Raw genomic sequence first — 17,801 nt, 5'->3', positions numbered from 1 at the left:
ATTGAGCATTGTCAGTTGAGTGATGGATTTAATAATGCACTGAGAGATCATTGTGGGATCTTACAAGAAGACATACAAAAATGGCTCCAAATTGAAGCACAGCTCATTTTTAAAAGAGCAGTTGAAATTTAACAATGGAAACAGCAGACACAGATGCAATTGAGTTGCAGTCAGGAATGCAAATAAGTGTGAACAAAATTGCAACATCTAAACAAACTGAAACAAATTGTGTTACTCTTGTGACAGGGGCTCTCATATACCAGAGCAATGCAGATTTAAAGGCAAAACCTGCAGAAAATGCAACAAAATAGGACACATGCAAAGAGCATATTGAGCAGACAAAAATAAATGGACAGCACAGGGAAGAGATAAAGATAAAAAGTCAAGTTGCAGTTTCTAAAAGAGTACTAATCTGCATGCTGTTGATGAAAAATCTGCTAATACTGAGAGTGACACAAAAAGCAGCCTTGAGATGTACAATGTGAAAACTAACAATAAACAAGCAACATGGCTTACAGTAGAAATGAACAGCAAATTAATTAAAATAGAATTAGACACTGGCTCAGCTGTTTCAGTTATTTCACTGAAGATACTGAACTGAAGCCTGAGGACATCCAACTGAGAGCTTATAGTAGAGAAAAGGTAACTCTTGTGGGAATGATGTTTGTAACAGTGAAATTCAGCAATCAGGAGGGCCAGCATCATGGGGCCATGATGAGCTGAGACAACTACAACTTGATCGGAGATCCATCTGCATGCCACATCCCCTGCAACAGAAACAATTGAATGTGAATTAAGAAAGATAATGGATGATGCCACTGCAGCATTCCAGGATGACATTGGAAATCTCATACATATCATGGGTAAAATAGTGTTAAATGAAAGTGCTTCACCCAAGTTTTACAAAGCCCATCCTATTCCTTATACCATCTGTGATAAGTAACCAGTGAGCTAGGTTGCATGGAGACTGAATGAATTCTTTCTAAGGTGGAGTGGAGCCCATGGGCAACGCCAGTGGTCTCAGTAGCTAAGAAGAATGGGTCTGTTGGGATCTGTGGTGACTTTAAGATCATCATCAACCCAGTACTTAAAATGGATCAGTACCCTCTGCCTAGGAGATCAGATATCTTTACAAACCTTTCTGGAGGAAAACACTTCAGCAACATGGGCATAGCTGAGGCCTACCTACAGATGGAAGAAGAGTCCAAAGTGTTTCTTAAAATAAACACTCACAAAAGGCTTTATTGCTATAATAGGCTTATTTTTTGGAATAGCATTTGCACCTGCACCCTGGCAGAAAGTTACAGACCAGGTGCAGTAAGGCTGTCCACATACTCAATGTTACCTAGATGACATCATTAACAGTAAGGATGATGAGAAACATTTACAAAATCTCAAAACCATGTTAAAAAGATCAGAAGATTATAGGCTCAGAGCACAATGGAACAAGTGCAGATTCTTTAAACCAAGCATCATTTACTGTAGACACACCCTCGATGCACAAGAATTGTGTGCAGAGAAAATTCAAGCAGTGATGGATGACTCAATGCTAAAGGACGTGCCACAGCTGTGGTACTTTTTAGGATTTGTCAATTACTATAACAGGTTCCTGCCAAACCTGGCTACAGTGCTCCACCCCTTGAATTTATTACCACAGATTGGGAAGAAATGGTAGTGGACAAAGCAGTGTCCACGTTTATCTAGTGAAGCTGGATAAAGCAGCCCTTAAATTCACTTGGTCCATCTCGGACACTTCTCTCCCCATCTCTCGGTCTCCATCTCTGGAGACAGACTATCCACTGACATCTTCTACAAACCCACTGACTCCCATAACTATCTTGACTATACCTCTTCCCACCCTGCCCAATGCAAAAATGCCATTCCCTATTCCCAGTTCCTCCATCTCTGCCGCATCTGCTCCCAGGATGAGGCTTTCCATTCCAGGACTTCTCAAATGTCCTCTTTCTTTCAGGATCGTGATTTCCCTTCTAGCGTCATCAAAGATGCCCTCATCCGCATCTCCTCCACTTCCTGAACTTCAGCCCTTAACCCATCCTCCCGTCACCACAACAGGGACAGGGTTCCCCTTGTCCTTACCTACCACCCCACCAGCCTCCGGATCCAACACATTATCCTCCGCAACTTCCGCCACCTTCAACAGGACCCCACCACCAAGCACATCTTTCCCTCCCTACCCTTCTCAGCTTTTCGCAGGGATCGTTCCCTCCGCGGCTACCTGGTCCACACGTCCCTCCCCAAAGAACTCCCACCTGGCACTTATCCCTGCAAGCGCAAATGCTACTCCTGTCCCCACACCTCCCCCCTTACCACCATTCCGGGCCCCAGACAGTCCTTTCAGGTGAGGCAACACTTCACCTGCGAGTCTGCTGGAGTCGTCTATTACATCCGGTGCTCCTGGTGCGGCCTCCTCTACATCAGCGAGACCCGACGCAGATTGGGGGACCGCTTCGTCAAGCACCTACGCTCCGTCCGTCACAATAGACAGGACCTCCCGGTTGCCACCCACTTCAACTCTGCCTCTCATTCCCATCTAGATATGTCCATACATGGCCTCCTCTACTGCCATGATGAGGCCAAACTCAGGTTGGAGGAGCAACACCTCATCTACCCTCTGGGTAGCCTCCAGCCTGGTGGTATGAACATTGAATTCTCCAATTTCCGGTAATTCCCCCCCCCCCCACCCCCGCCATCCCAGGTCCCTCTCTGCCTCTCTCCCCTTTCAACTTTCTGCTTCTTTATCTCTACAGTTCTTTCATGCTTATCCCCTCACCCCTTTATCTTTCCTCTGATTGGTTTTCTACCTGGCACCTCTAGGCCCTACCCCCTCCCCTATCTCTATTACTGGGCTTCAGCCCTTTCATCCCCCCCACTCCTGGTGAAGGGTCTCGGCCCGAAGCGTTGGCTACTCTTTTCTCACGGATGCTGCCTGACCTGCTGAGTTCTTCCAGCGTCGTGTACGTATTCTTTGATCCACAGCATCTGCAGTTGTATTTTTGTGTCTGGAAAAAAGCAGTGTCCACTATTATCACAGGTTTTTGATCCACATCATCCAGTGAAGCTGACCTGTGATGCCTTGCCCTGTGGTATAGGTGTAGTCATGTCACATGTTATGAGTGATGGAAGTGAACGGCCTTAGCCTTTGCATCACCTTCCCTTACTGTTGCAGAGTAAAATTACACACAGACTGACAGAGAGGCCTTGAGTCTGGTTTGGGGAGTAAAACATTTCAACCAGTACTTGTAAGGGTGAGGGTTTACGCTCATTACTCTTCCTCAACTAGTAGTGTCCATTTTCAGTCCACAGAAGGGTGTTCCACTAACAGCAGCAGCAAAAATGCTGAGATGGGCTCTGTTTCTTGGAGGACAGAGTTACAAGTTTAAATTCAAGAGGACGACTAATCACGGAACTGCTGATGGATTGTCACATTTACCCTTGGAAAAGGAAATTCTGGAAATATTTACAAAAACAGCCACTCTTCTTGACATATTTTTTCTAACATAGATCAAAAGTTTTCTCATCTATGGCAGAGATGATCCAAAGGGAAACCAGAAAAGACCCCTCACTGTCTCAGGTCTACAGAGTCACCCAAAATGGTCAGAATATGCAGCAGAAACTCCAGTTCCCTCATTTTTACCTCCCGCAGGATGAACTTACCCTTGATTGAGGTTGCCTTATATGAGGACTGAGAGCTGTTGAAACATCCAAGCCAAGAGCTTGAGTGTTGGAGGAGCTACATGCCAGTCATCTTGGCATGGTCAAAATATAAGTGTTGATTCAAAGTTTTGTCTGGTGGCCTGGGATAGATCAGTAGTTCGAGCAGTTTGCCATGAACTGTTTAGGATGCCAACATGTCCAGAGGATGCCAAGAGCAGCACTTCTTCATCCATAGGAATGGCCTGCATTGCTCTGCAGAGGATTCATGTAGACCTTGCTGGACCATTCATGGGCACAAACTCCTTGGTAGTAGTGGATGCAGCTACAAAGGGGCCAGCAGTATTCCCAACAGCCTCCACTACAACCTCGCACATAGTCTTCTCAAGGACTGGTGTTTCAATACACTTAGTCAGTGACAATGGACCACAGTTTTTTGCAGAACAGTTTCAGTCATTCCTAAAAGTGAATGGAATAAGACATATTACATCTGCACCGTACCACCCAGCTACAAATGGCTTGCCAGAATGGTTTGTCCAGAGTCTAAAGAACGCATTGCAAGCAATGTCAGTAGAACACAGAACACTGACACTGAATCAGTAGTTTACCAATTCCCTCTTCAAAATATTGCAATACAGCATACACCACAATCAATAACTCATCAGTTATGCTGTTCCTGGATCATCCCTTGTGTTCACACTTGGGTATCCTCAAACTAAATCTGAAAAGGAGTATGCATGACAAACAGTTGAGACAAATTGAAAGCTCCTCAAACAAGGAGGTTTGACTTTTCAATCCTGGAACAAGCAGTCCTGGCAAAGGACTATAAAGCTGATCAAAAGTGGGTACTTGGAAAGATTAAGGAGAGAGCTGGATCACTCTGTTACACAGTGGAGATTCCATCTGATATCATCTGCAGACAATACATGAATGAATGAATTAATTTTTAATTTTGGTCAATACAAACATAACAAAAAACATCATTTTCAATGATGATTTCAGAAGACAAAATTACAACAAAAAACATAGATATTCTTTAAAACAGACCAAAAGGGTGTAGTCTGAAGCTACAGCTTATTATGCCTACCCCTCTTACTTATACAACAACATACCTGTATTTAGTGTCAATCATCACATCAAAACAAAAAAATTCATAATCTTTTAACACAAAATCTAATTCCAAGTATCATTTATTTACATTACTTTCATTCATTTTAAATCATGTATTTTATATTTGTTCATTAAATTATTTTTAAATAATTATTTAAACTTGTTAAAATTGTGGTGCATGTTTTTAAATTCTCACAACTGTTCCATAGATTTACCCCCTGACTGAATTACAATGACTTTTTACATTTGTTCTTATCCTTTGTTTTTGAAATATACATGTTCTTCTCAAATCATGTTGACTTTCTCTCATTTTAAACAACCTTTGGATACTTCATGGTAACTGTCCATTTTTTACTTTATACATAATTTGTATTATTTTAAAATCTACAAAATCTCTGAATTTTTAAGTGTTTAATTGAATAAACAGTGGATTGGTTGGCTCATAATAACTTGTCTTATTTACAATTCATATGGCTTTCTTTTGGAGTAGAAAAATCAAGTTTGTATTTGTTTTTTATGTATTTCCCCATACCTCTACACAGTAAGTCATGTATGGGACTATAAGTGAACAGTATAATGTATACAAAGATTCCTGATTTAAGAAATCTTGTGTTTTGTACAATATTGCAATAGATTTTGACATTTTTGCTTTGACATAATTTATATGTGGTTTCCAGCTGAATTTATTATCTATTACCACTCCTAAAAATTTTGTTTCAGGTCCCTTATCAATTTCAACATCATTTATTCTAAGTTTACTATATGAGTTAGGTACATCAATCAGTTGAGGAGAGCAAAGTCAATTGCAGAGAAGGAAAGTGGTTAGAGTTGTCAGAACCACTTCTGCAGTACCAAAGTCAACTCATACAACCAGCAAGGAGGAAGCTCCAGAATCTGAGATTGTTTCATATCCGTAAGTCCCAGCTGCCAAGCAGAGTGATTCCCCCTTGTCAGGAAAAACACTATCCTACAAGAGTAAGAAAGCTTCCACAGCATTTAAATCTTTAGGCCTGAATAGGACAATTTAAAATTTACTATGCTGTGGATGTCTATACAGTAATTGTACCATATATTATACTATATGTATATAAATATATAGATTATGCTCAATGATACAACTTACATACATATATATGTATATTAGTTTATAGCTAAGCAGGGATGAGTGTTGTGTATTTAATATTTAAGTAATATTTTAAATATATTTTTGGTCAAGCATTATTTAAAAAATTCATTATGGTTATATGTACGAAATACATGAATGGTACACGTAATCATGACATTATATCAAATGAGCATGCTTCACTTAAAGTAAAAATGAAACTACTGTACGTCAAATTCACTCAGCTCCATATTTTGGCTTTCAATTAGTTTTATGTTTCAGAGTTAGAAAACATAACAGTGTACTTTAATATTCAACTGTGCCTGTAGAATTTAATAACTTTGTTTAGAATGAGAAAGGAATTTATCATCATTTGGAACTTTTGAAATGGAAGCTTTCAGAACTTGGGAAGATGATGAGTGTTATGTTTTGAAACTCCAAAACCTAAAAATTAAATGCAGTAAAAAGGCAGGAGCCCAGGAGATAAGTTGTGTACTTCATTTTTACTTTTAGTGGGTGCACATGTGTGATGTGGTAGCATCACGATGTATGCAGTTCACTTATTCTTGCATACAATCCGTAATGAATTATTTAAACAATTATAACACATTTTCTACAACCCATCTGTAACATTGGGGTGTATTGAATTCCACTGAGCCACTGCCATTATGTGAATGAAAGATGATGAAACTAACTATAAACAAAAAATCTGAAGCTACAAAATCTATTAGATGCCCTGCCAATGGAGTGGTTCCTGCCTTGACTTTTATTACGTTCAATATTTTCACTCTTTTGTCAGCAAGTATGCGGTACTAAATATTTTATGTAAATGCTAGGAAAAATCAAGATCACAAGGTGAACTTCCAGAAGTTATTCTAACCTCTTTATATATCTTTGCTAGGTATAATCTCCACTTTCAGAACCCATTAGTAAACAGAATAAATTACTTTTAATCATAAAACCTCTTTGGTGTTTCCCTTGTTGCCAGAGAGACTCTAAGTATTCCAGCATGGCAACAATATGATGAATATACTTACTTCCAATCAAAACTTATACAGAACATAATGACTGAAAGACTCAAGTCATTAAAACACGATCTGTGTCTGTGCATGCATGTGCTAGAAGCAGGGATGATGTATATCCCCTGACAATGGTGACTAGAACTAAATGTGACAGTCTTAAGATAAGAGACAGGATATTCTGATCAGAGATAGAACATAGAATAGTACAGCACATTACAGGCCCTTCAACCCACAATGTTGTGCTGACCCTCAAACGCTGCCTGACGTATAACCCCCCACTTTAAATTCCTCCATATACCTGTCTAGTAGTCTCTTAAACTTCACTAGTATGTCTGCCTCCACCACTGACTCAGGCAGTGCATTCTACACACCAACCACTCTCTGAGTGAAAAACCTTCCTCTAATATCCCCCTTGAACTTCCCTCCCTTTAACTTAAACCTTAAAGAAGGAACTTCTTCATCTGGAGTAAATAAATCTTTGGAATGATCTGTCCAGAATGGCTGTGGAAGATTAGTGCCGAGTATGTTCAAAACAGATCTCTTTAGAATTCTGGCTACAAAGAGTATGGGCTACAACACTTGTTGGTAGAATCTCAGATGGAGACAAGAGGGTGTACAGGAGTGAGATATATCAGTTAGTTGAGTGGTGTCACAGCAACAACCTTGGACTCAACATCAGTAAGAGCTGATTGCGGACTTTAGGAAGAGTAAGATGAGGGAACATGAACTAATCCTCATAGAGGGATCAGAAACGGAGAGGGTGAGCAATTCCAGGATGTCAAGATCTCTGAGGAACTAACTATCAATGCTGCTATAAAGAAGGCAAGTCGGCGGCTATCTTTCAGTAGGAGATTGAGAGGTGATCTTGTTTGTCACCTGAAACATTCAAAACCTTCTACAAATGTACCATGGACAGCATTCTGATTTGTTGGGGGGAGGTGCTACTGCACAGGACCGAGAGAAGCTACAGAAAGCAGTAAAATTGTAAGCTCCATTTTGGGTACTAGCCTCCGCAGTATCCAAGACATCTTCAAGGAATGGTGCCTTAGAAAGGTGGCATCCATTAATAAAGACCCCCATCACCCAGGACATGCCCTCTTCTCACTGTTACCATCAGAAAGCAGGTACAGAAGCCCGAAGGCACACACTCAGCAATTCATTGAACATTGAAACCATGACACACTCCCTCACTTTTTTAATATATTATTTCTGTTTTTGCACTATTTTTAACTACTTAATATACATATATACTTACTGTAATTGATTTACTTATTTTTGTCTATATTATCATGTATTGCATTGTACTGCCACCGCTAAGTTAATAAATTTCACGACGTATGCCAGTGATGTTAAGCCTGAATCTGATTCTACTTCTGATTAAAGGGAAAGAAATAAACCATGATCATCCTGCGCAGCAGACTGGACAGTCTTCCCCACTTCTCTTGAATCCAGGAGTCTGAAATCATGTTTCAAACTTCCGTTTGGAAAAAAAATGCATCCCATTTCAAAGCTCAAGTGATTTACTAAAGATAGAGGTTGCAAGACTACTTCTAAGGTTGCATAATCATCATTATGGGCTCAGTGTCCCGGGAAATTCCCTCACCATTCCCAGAAACATTAAGACTATACTCATTCCATTGTATTTCCTCTGAAGTAATACAATGTATTCTAGATGCTAATTTTGGGACTGCACAGTTGATAAGTCAATCCCATAAATAGGTAATGTTATATGGTGCAGTTTCTCCTAAACACTGTAAATAAAGGAGGAAGATGTTTTGTTGTTGAAGAAAGTGTGTTGCTGTGTTTACACTAATGCTATTCCATCCCTGCATTTGCCATATTCTTTGTAAGATAAGAAAGTAGCTTCTGTCCTCGAAATATCCTAGGCTGCAGCAAATTAGCATGAGCTCACCAGTGCATTTCTGGTATAAAAATCCGTATTGAAAGAGTCTGGCTCTTGGGGTCTTTCTTCATAATTAATCTAGGCTAATACGCCAAAAACTTAGGCAATCTTCATCGGACATTTTTTTCTCTGAAGATTATTCTCCTCTCCCACCTCAATCCCCACTGGGTGTCTGCAGTTTAAACAAGATCACTTAGAACACTACAGCACAGTACAGGCCCTTCAGCTCTCCATGTTGTGCTGACCCATATAATCCTTGAAAAAAAGTACTAAATCCACACTACCCCATAACCCTCCATTTTCCTTTCATCCATGTGCCTGTCCAAGAGGCTCTTAAATACCCTTAATGTTTTAGCCTCCACCACCATCCCTTGCAAGTCATTCCAGGCACTCACAACCCCCTGTGTAAAAAACTTACCCCTGATGTCTCCCCTAAACTTCCCTCCCTTAATTTTGTACATATGCTCTCTGGTGTTTGCTATTGGTGCCCTGGGAAAAAGGTACTGACTATCCACCCTATCTATGCCTCTCATAAACTTGTAGACCTCTATCAAGTCCCCTCTCATTCTTCTGTGCTCCAAAGAGAAAAGTCCCAGCTCTGCTAACCTTGCTTCATATGACTTGTTCTCCAAACCAGGCAACATCCTGGTAAATCTCCTCTGCACCCTCTCCATACCTTCCACATCCTTCCTATAATGAGGTGACCAGAATTGAACACAATACTCTATGTGCGGTCTCACCAGAGATTTGTAGAGTTGCAACATGACCTCTCTACTCTTGAACTCAATCCCCCTGTTAATGAAGTCTAGCATCCCATAGGCATTCTTAACTACCCTATCAACCTGTGCAGTGACCTTGAGGGATGTATGGATTGAACCCCAAGGTCCCTTTGTTCATCCACACTTTTAAGTAATTGACCATTAATCCTGTACTCAGTCTTCTGGTTTGTCCTTCCAAAATGCATCACCTCCCTCTTGTCCAGATTGAACTCCATCTGCCATTTTTCTGCCCAACTCTGCAGCCTGTCTATATCCTCTTGTAACCTTCGACCACCTACAGCTCCATCCACAACTCCTCCAATCTTCGTGTCATTCGCAAACTTACTCACCCATCCTTCCGCCTCTACATCCAGGTCATTTATAAAAATCACAAATAGCAGGGGTCCCAGGACAGATCCCTGCGGCACTCCACTAGTCACCGACCTCCAGGCAGAATACTTTTCTTCCACAACTATCCTCTGCTTTCTTCCTTTAAGCCAATTTTTTATCCAAACAGCCAAGGTTCCACTTATCCCATGCCTCATGACTTTCTGGATGAGTTTCTCATGAGGGACCTTGTCAAATGCCTTGCTAAAGTCCATGTAGACCACATCCACTGCCCTTCCCTCATCAATTTCTTTTGTTACCTCTTCAAAAACCTCAATCAGGCTCGTGAGGCACGATCTTCCTGAGACCTATTTGGGGGCCTATAGACTACTCCCAGCACAGTGATTGATTCCTTCCTATTTCTGACTTCCACCCAGACTGACTCTGTGGACACTCCTTCTGCAGAGTCCTCCCTTTCTATAGCCGTGATACTATCCCTGACCAGCAATGCCACTCCCCCCCTTTTCTACCTCCCTTCCTATTCCTTTTAAAACACCTGAACCCCGGCATCTGCATCATCCAATCTTGCCATTCCTCCAACTAAGTTTCAGTAAAGGCCACAACAGCATAGTTCCACGTACTAGTCTATGCTCTAAGTTCATCCTCCTTGTTCCTAATATTCCTAGCATTGAAATAGACACATTTCAACCCCTTTAACTGGCTACAATTATTTTCTGTCCCCTGCCTGTCCTTCCTCATCAACTCAGAACTCTTAGCATCATGCTCTTGTCCTTCTACCTTAATCCCTGCACTCACATTCTGATTCCCACCCCCCTGCCAAACTAGTTTAAACCCTCCCCAACAGCTCCATCAAACCTGCCTGCCAGGATATTGGTCCCCCTGGGATTCAAGTGCAACCCGTCCTTTTTGTACAGGTCACAGCCACCCCAAAAGAGGTCCCAATGATCCAGAAATCTGAATCCCTGCCCCCTGCTCCAATCTCTCAGCCACGCATTTATCCTCCACCTCATTCTATTCCTATACTCACTGTCATGTGGCAAAGGCAGTAATCCCGAGATTACTACCTTTGAGGTCCTGCTTTTCAACTTCCTTCCTAACTCCCTGTAGTCTTCTTTCAGGACCTCTTCCCTTTTCCTGCCTATGTCATTGGTACCAATATGTACCATAACCTCTGGATGTTCTCCCTCTCACCGCAGGATATCTTGGACGCAATCAGAAGCATCCCGGACCCTGGCACCTGGGAGGCAAACTACCATCTGAGTTTCTTTCCTGTGTCCACAGAATCGCCTATCTGAACCACTGGCTATAGAGTCCCCTATCACTACTGCCTTCCTCTTCCTTTCCCTATCCTTCTGAGCCATAGGGCCAGACTCTGTGCCAGAGGCATGGTCACTGTCACTTGCCCCAGGTAGGCTGTCCCCGACAACAGCATTCAAACAGGAGTACTTATTGTCAAGAGGTACAGCCACAGGGGTACTCTCTAGTACCTGATTATTCCCCTTCCCTCTCCTGACTGTGACCCATTTCTCTGTCCCCCATGGCCCCAGAGTGACCACCTGTCTGTAGCTCCTCTCTATCACCTCCTCACTCTCCCTGACCAGACGAAGGTCATCGAGCTGCATCTCCAGTTTTCTAACATGATCCCTTAGGAGTTGCATCTCGATGCACCGGGTGCGGATGTGGCCGTCCGGGACACCGGGAGACTCCAAGACCTCCCACATTTGACACCGACCACAGAAAACTGGCCTCACACACATACTAACTCCTTTTGCAATCAACAACTGCCTCGCCTCTTCCCGTTACTGCCGAAGCCTGTTGAGCAAAAGCCTCTCACTCCACTGCCCGCTGGATATGGCTGCTTTCTTTTTAAACTGTTTGCGCTCAACTGGCTGACGTCACGTGCCTGCGTATTCTGGCCTCTCTCTTCTCCCGAGAACTCAAAATGTCTTCCTGCTGGAAATCCTTAGGTGCTCTCCCACTGCCTTCTTGTTCCGAATCAAAAACTTCTGCAGATTCCTTGCCCTTTTTAAACTGTTCGCGCTCAACTGGCTTTTATCTCCAAAAATCACTTTTTCTAGAAAAAACACTCTGCATTTTACAAAACCTTTTCTGATTTTCCTTCCATTCCCTTCTATCCCAGAAAAATATGCTCTCAATTTGCCTTCTTCCTAATTGAGTAATAAATCATTGGACTACAAGCCAGCTTTACTCTTTCAAATTGTTTACTGGGTGACAGGAAAAAAATGAATTTTATGGCTGCTTGGAGTCCTGGGGAGGCTCCTGCATTTTATAGCCCATTAATTATTTTTCAAGTCAAGCCATTGACAAATGCATGAATCAATTTCCAACAAAATTCTCCATTAATCCATAGGTGCAGGTCATGTTTAAATGTTGCCCAGAGGGCCAAAGAACTGTTAGATTTTTACTAATTTTGTGGTGAACTACATATACCTGTCTGGACACGCCCCCCCCCCCCCCCCCGCTGACTCCTCCTGTGGCTCCTCCCACAGACCCCGGTATAAAGGCGATTGGAGGCACAGCCCCGGCCTCATTCTCCAGGATGCAGTGTGGCCTATATCTTGCCTCACGTCTCCAAGAGTTATTGATGGTGCATCAAATTTACTAAAACATTCTGCATTTACCCTGATGCATAGGAATTGGATGCTTACTTCAGCAGGTTACTACGTGTAGATGAGGAGGTGTTGGAGCTTTAGAAAGGAATTTTGTGTGGCATGAAGTATTACTTCAACCACATGCTTATTTTAGGCTGTGACAAGAGTCTCTTCTGTTCCTGAACCACTGAAGTCATTGTGGTAAAGATAGAATGATTGAATTTCTAGTAAATAGATCAGTTTTAGACCCATTGACAATGAAGGTGACATATTTCCAAGTCAGGATAACATGCAGCTTGGAAGGGAACTTGCACGTGGTGGTGCTTTTATGCAGCTGGTATCCATGCCTTTCTATTTGGGGAAGATTGTGGGTTTGTGAGTTGCCACTAAAATAGCCCTAGTGTACATGATGCAGCTAGAATGCATGTGGGTGGTGCCAATGAAACAGGGCAGTATGATACCTGTGGTGAACTACATATACCTGTCTGGACTGCTCCTGTGGCTCCTCCCACAGACCCCTGTATAAAGGCGACTGAGGCCTGAGCCCAGCCTCATTCTCCAGGATGTAGTGTTGTTCATTCTTCCAGTCAATAAAAGCCGATATCTCGCTTCTTACGTCTCAGAGTGAGTTATTGATGGTGCATCAATACCCTACTCTGTAGTAGGTTGATAAAAGCACTTAACTTCTCCCTGAAGCTCTCCCTGCCTTCCTTCATCTGGTAGGTTTCCTGGAGTCATAAAAACTTACCATATTGGGCCCTGGCTCCTGAAAAATTGTGCACTGATTTGAACTCATGACCCAAGGGGGGATATAAGTGCAAAAGAGATGTGAGGGTGTCTATTGTCCCACAGTAGTCGAATTTAGAAGAATGGGAGGTGATCTCATTGAAACACAGAATTCTTACAGGGCTTTGCTAGGCAGGTTGCAGGATCCTGAAGCAGACATTATAGTCTGAAAATCAGAACTGATGTAAGAAGAGGGTAACAAATCTTTAGAGGCCTGTGGAAGTTCAGTCGTTTTGTATCCTTAAGACAGAGGTCTTTGGATATTAAGAGAATGAAGGGATATGAGTGTTGGCAGGGTAATGTGGTGCTAAAGCCAAGACTTTACTGGAAGGTGAAGCAGCAGGGAGGGAACAAGTTCTCCAACTCTGCTTCTACTTCCTATGTTCATACTCATGAATGGCAACTAAATCTGCAAATGAAGTTAAATCAGACTCATACATATATTTCCATGCTGTATTTCTCTATGGCACTGTGATCTATCTGGCAAATCTGCCTCCTGGAAGTGCAAATGACTTCCTATCCTTTGTCCTTGGTTGGTAAAATATGGCAGCATCTGAATGGAACTGGCTCTCCAGTAATTTCTGAATCATTCCCAATGTAACCACCTGTCCATATCCAAGAACAGTCTTCTGATATCCTGGTCTGCTTTGAGTTAAGTTGCTTCACTCTAGTGATCCTTATTATGTGGTTTAACAGTATCTTGCAGTGGAAAATGTAACTTACTATGATCAAAATCAAACTGAAAGAAGACACAATATAAATGGAAAATCATTGTGCATCAGCTAATAGCTCTTTCTTAACAGGGGAGTTGATCATCAAAGGACTGTGCAATTACTTCACTTTAATACAAAGTTTCGCCTCCATGCAAATGAGTTTTAAAATCAAAAGAATTCATTTTTTGCTTCATAGTAGAATAAAGATTTCATTGCTCACTGAGATCTGGTTATCAAGTATTCTTTGTGTTTAACGGCAAATGGATTTTTTATATGTTTTGATAATCAATTATTTTTCCTGTGTCCATTATTCCATGTAATCTGGGGTCCACAATAACCATGGTAACCTATTTTAGAGTAACGAATCACATTAATGGTTGCATTCATTTCCCGGAGTTCTAAATACGCTGTACTTTCTAGTCCTGAATAATTCAAACAAAAATATCCTCATGCGGAGATGGTATTATCTGGAATAAAAATTAACAGGATAATAAACAAAAATATATACAATAACACAAACCCATTAATTTTGGAGTCCAGTTAAAGAAATTAGACCGTAAGACCAATAAGTCATTTGAGCAGAATTAGGCCATTCAGTCCATCGAGCCTGCTTTACTGTTCCATCATAGCTGATTTATTATCCCTCTCAGCCCCATTCTCCTGCCTTTTTCTCATAACTTCTGACATCCTCATTAATCAAGATCCTGGCAACCTTCACTTTAAATAGACTCAACTTTGCCTCCAAAGCCATCTGTGATAATAAATTCCACCGATTTGCAACCTTCTGGTTAAAGAAATTTCTCCTCACTGTTTTCTAAATGGATGTCCCTCTATTTTGAGGCTGTGCCCTCTGGTTCTGGACTCACCCACTAGACTCACCACTCTATCTAAGCCTTTCAATATTCTATAGGTCTCAGTGAGATCTCTCCTCATTCTTCAAAACTCCAGCAAGTACAGGCCCACCCAGAGCCATCAAATGCTCCTCACATGTTAACCCTTTCATTTCTGGAATCATTCTCATGAACCTCCTCTGGACTTTCTCCAATGCCAGCACATCTTTTCTTAGACAAGGGATCCAAAACTGATCACAGTACTCCATGTGGTCTGACCAATGCTTTAAAAAGTTTTAGTATTACATCCTTGCTCATATAGTCTAGCCCTCTCAAAATGAATGCTAACATTGCATTTGCCTTCCTTACCACTGACTCAGACTGCAAGTTAACCTTTAGGGAATCCTGCACAAGAAGTCCCAAGGCTCTTTGCACCTCAGATACAGTATATGAATTTTCTCCCCATTTAGAAGATAGTCTATGCCTTTATTCCTTCTACCAAAGTGCATGAACATACACTTCACTGCGTTATATTCCATCGGCCACTTCTTTGCCTATTCTCTGATCTGTCTAAGTCCTTCTTCAGACTCCCTCCTTTCTCAACACCTCCGGTCTGTCCACCTATCTTTGTATTATCAGCAAACTTGGCCACAAAGCCATCAATTCTGTCATCTAAATCATTGACATAGAATGAAAAGAAGCAGTCCCAACACTGATGCTTGCTGGTCCTGGACTTATTTCCACTTGGCATGATTAACTTATTATTATTTAATTATTTATGGTTTTATATTGCTATATTTCCACACTATTCTTGGTTGGCGCAGCTGTAATGAAACCCAATTTCCCTCAGGATCAATAAAGTATGTCTGTTTTTTCAAGAACACCACTAGTCACCGGCAGACAACTAGGAAAGGCCCTCTTTATTCCAACTCTTTGCCTCCTGACAGTCAGCTAATCTTCTACCCATGCTAGTATCTTTCTTGTAATAGCATGGGTTCTTATCTTGTTAAGCAGCCTCATGTGCAGCAGCTTGTCAAAGAACTTATGAAAATTCAAGTAAACAACATCCACTGACTCTCCTTTATCTATCCTGTCTCAAAGAATACTTCCTCAAAGAATTCTAGCAGATTTGTCGAATAATATTTCCCCTTAAGAAAACATTGCTGACTTTGGCCTATTTTATCATGTGCCTCCAAGTACCCTGAAACCCCATCCTTAATAATGGACTCCAACATCTTCCCAACCACTGAACTCAGAAAAACTGGCTTATAATTTTGTTTCTTCTGCTTCACTCCTTTCCTAAAATCTGTAGCGACATTTGCAATTTTCAGTCCCCTGGAACCATTTCAGAATCTTGTGGTTGTTGAAAGATTATTATGAATGTCTCCACAATCTCTTCAGCTATGTCCATCAGAACCCTGGGGTGTAGTCCATATGGTCCAGGTGGTTTATTTATCTTCCTACCTTTCAGCTTCCCAAGCACCTTCTCCTTGGTAATGGCAAAGACACTCACTTCAGCCCCTGGCACTCTCGAATTTCTAGTATACTGTTAGTGTCTTCCACAGTGAAGACTGATGCAAAATACTTAATAAATTTGTCTGCCATTTTTTTATCCCTCATTACTACCTCTCTAGTGTTACTTTTCAGCAGCCCAATATCCACTTATGCCTCTATTTTACTCTATATAGATAGATAGATAGATAGATACTTTATTCATCCCCATGGGGAAATTCAACTTTTTTTTCCAATGACCCATACACTTGTTGTAGCAAACTAACTACATACAATACTTAACTCAGTAAAAAATATGATATGCATCTAAATCACTATCTCAAAAAGCATTAATAATAGCTTTTAAAAAGTTCTTAAGTCCTGGCGGTTGAATTGTAAAGCCTAATGGCATTGGGGAGTATTGACCTCTTCATCCTGTCTGAGGAGCATTGCATCGATAGTAACCTGTCGCTGAAACTGCTTCTCTGTCTCTGGATGGTGCTATGTAGAGGATGTTCAGAGTTTTCCATAATTGACCGTAGGTCTGTAAAAACTTCTGGTAAACATGTCTTTTTTGTCTTTTTTTTCTCTCCTTATGGCTTTTCTTAGTTGTCTTCTGTTGTTTTTTAAAAGCTTCCAAATCCTCTAATTTCCCATTAACTTTGGCAATATTATATGCTCTTTCTTTTTCTTTTATGCTGTCTTTGACTTCCTTTGTAAGCCATAGTTGTCTCATTGTCCCTTTAAAATATTTCTACATCTGTGGAATGTATCAATCCTGCATCTTCCAAATTGCCCCCCGAAACTCCAGCCATGGCTGTTCTGCTATCATCTGTGCTAGTGTCCCCTTCCAATCAACTTTGGCAGCTCCTCTCTCATACATTTGTATTTCCCTTTACTTCACTGCAATACTGATACTTCTGACTTTATCTTCTCCCTCTCAAACTGCAGGGTGAATTTTATCATACTAAGATTGTTGCCACTTAAGTAGTCCTTTACCTTGAGCTCCCTAATCAAATCTGATTCATTACACAACACCCAATCCAGAATTGCCTTTCCCCCAGTGGACCCAACCACAAGCTGCTCGAAAAAAGCCATCTTACTGGCATTCCACAAATTCCTTCTCTTGGGATTCAGCACCAACCTGATTTTCTCAATTCACCTACACATTGAAAACTCCCAGGACTGTCTTAACATTGTCCTTTTTACATTTCTATCTTCCATTGTAATTTGTACCCCACATCCTGGCTACTGTTCCAACTCACATCAGGGTCTTTTTACCCTTGCATTTTCTTAACTCTATCCACAAAGATTGGATTATACATCTTCCGATCCGATGTTACCTCCTTCCAAGAATTTCATTTCATTTTTATAAACAGAGCCACCCTGCTCCCTCTGCCTACCTGCCTGTCCTTCAATAGAATATGTATCCTTGAACGTTAAGCTTTGAACTA

This window comes from Hemitrygon akajei, chromosome 10 (assembly GCF_048418815.1).
Source record: "Hemitrygon akajei chromosome 10, sHemAka1.3, whole genome shotgun sequence".
NCBI lineage: Eukaryota > Metazoa > Chordata > Chondrichthyes > Myliobatiformes > Dasyatidae > Hemitrygon > Hemitrygon akajei.
The sequence above is the reverse complement of the archived record's forward strand: the minus strand, read 5'-3'. Positions refer to the sequence as shown.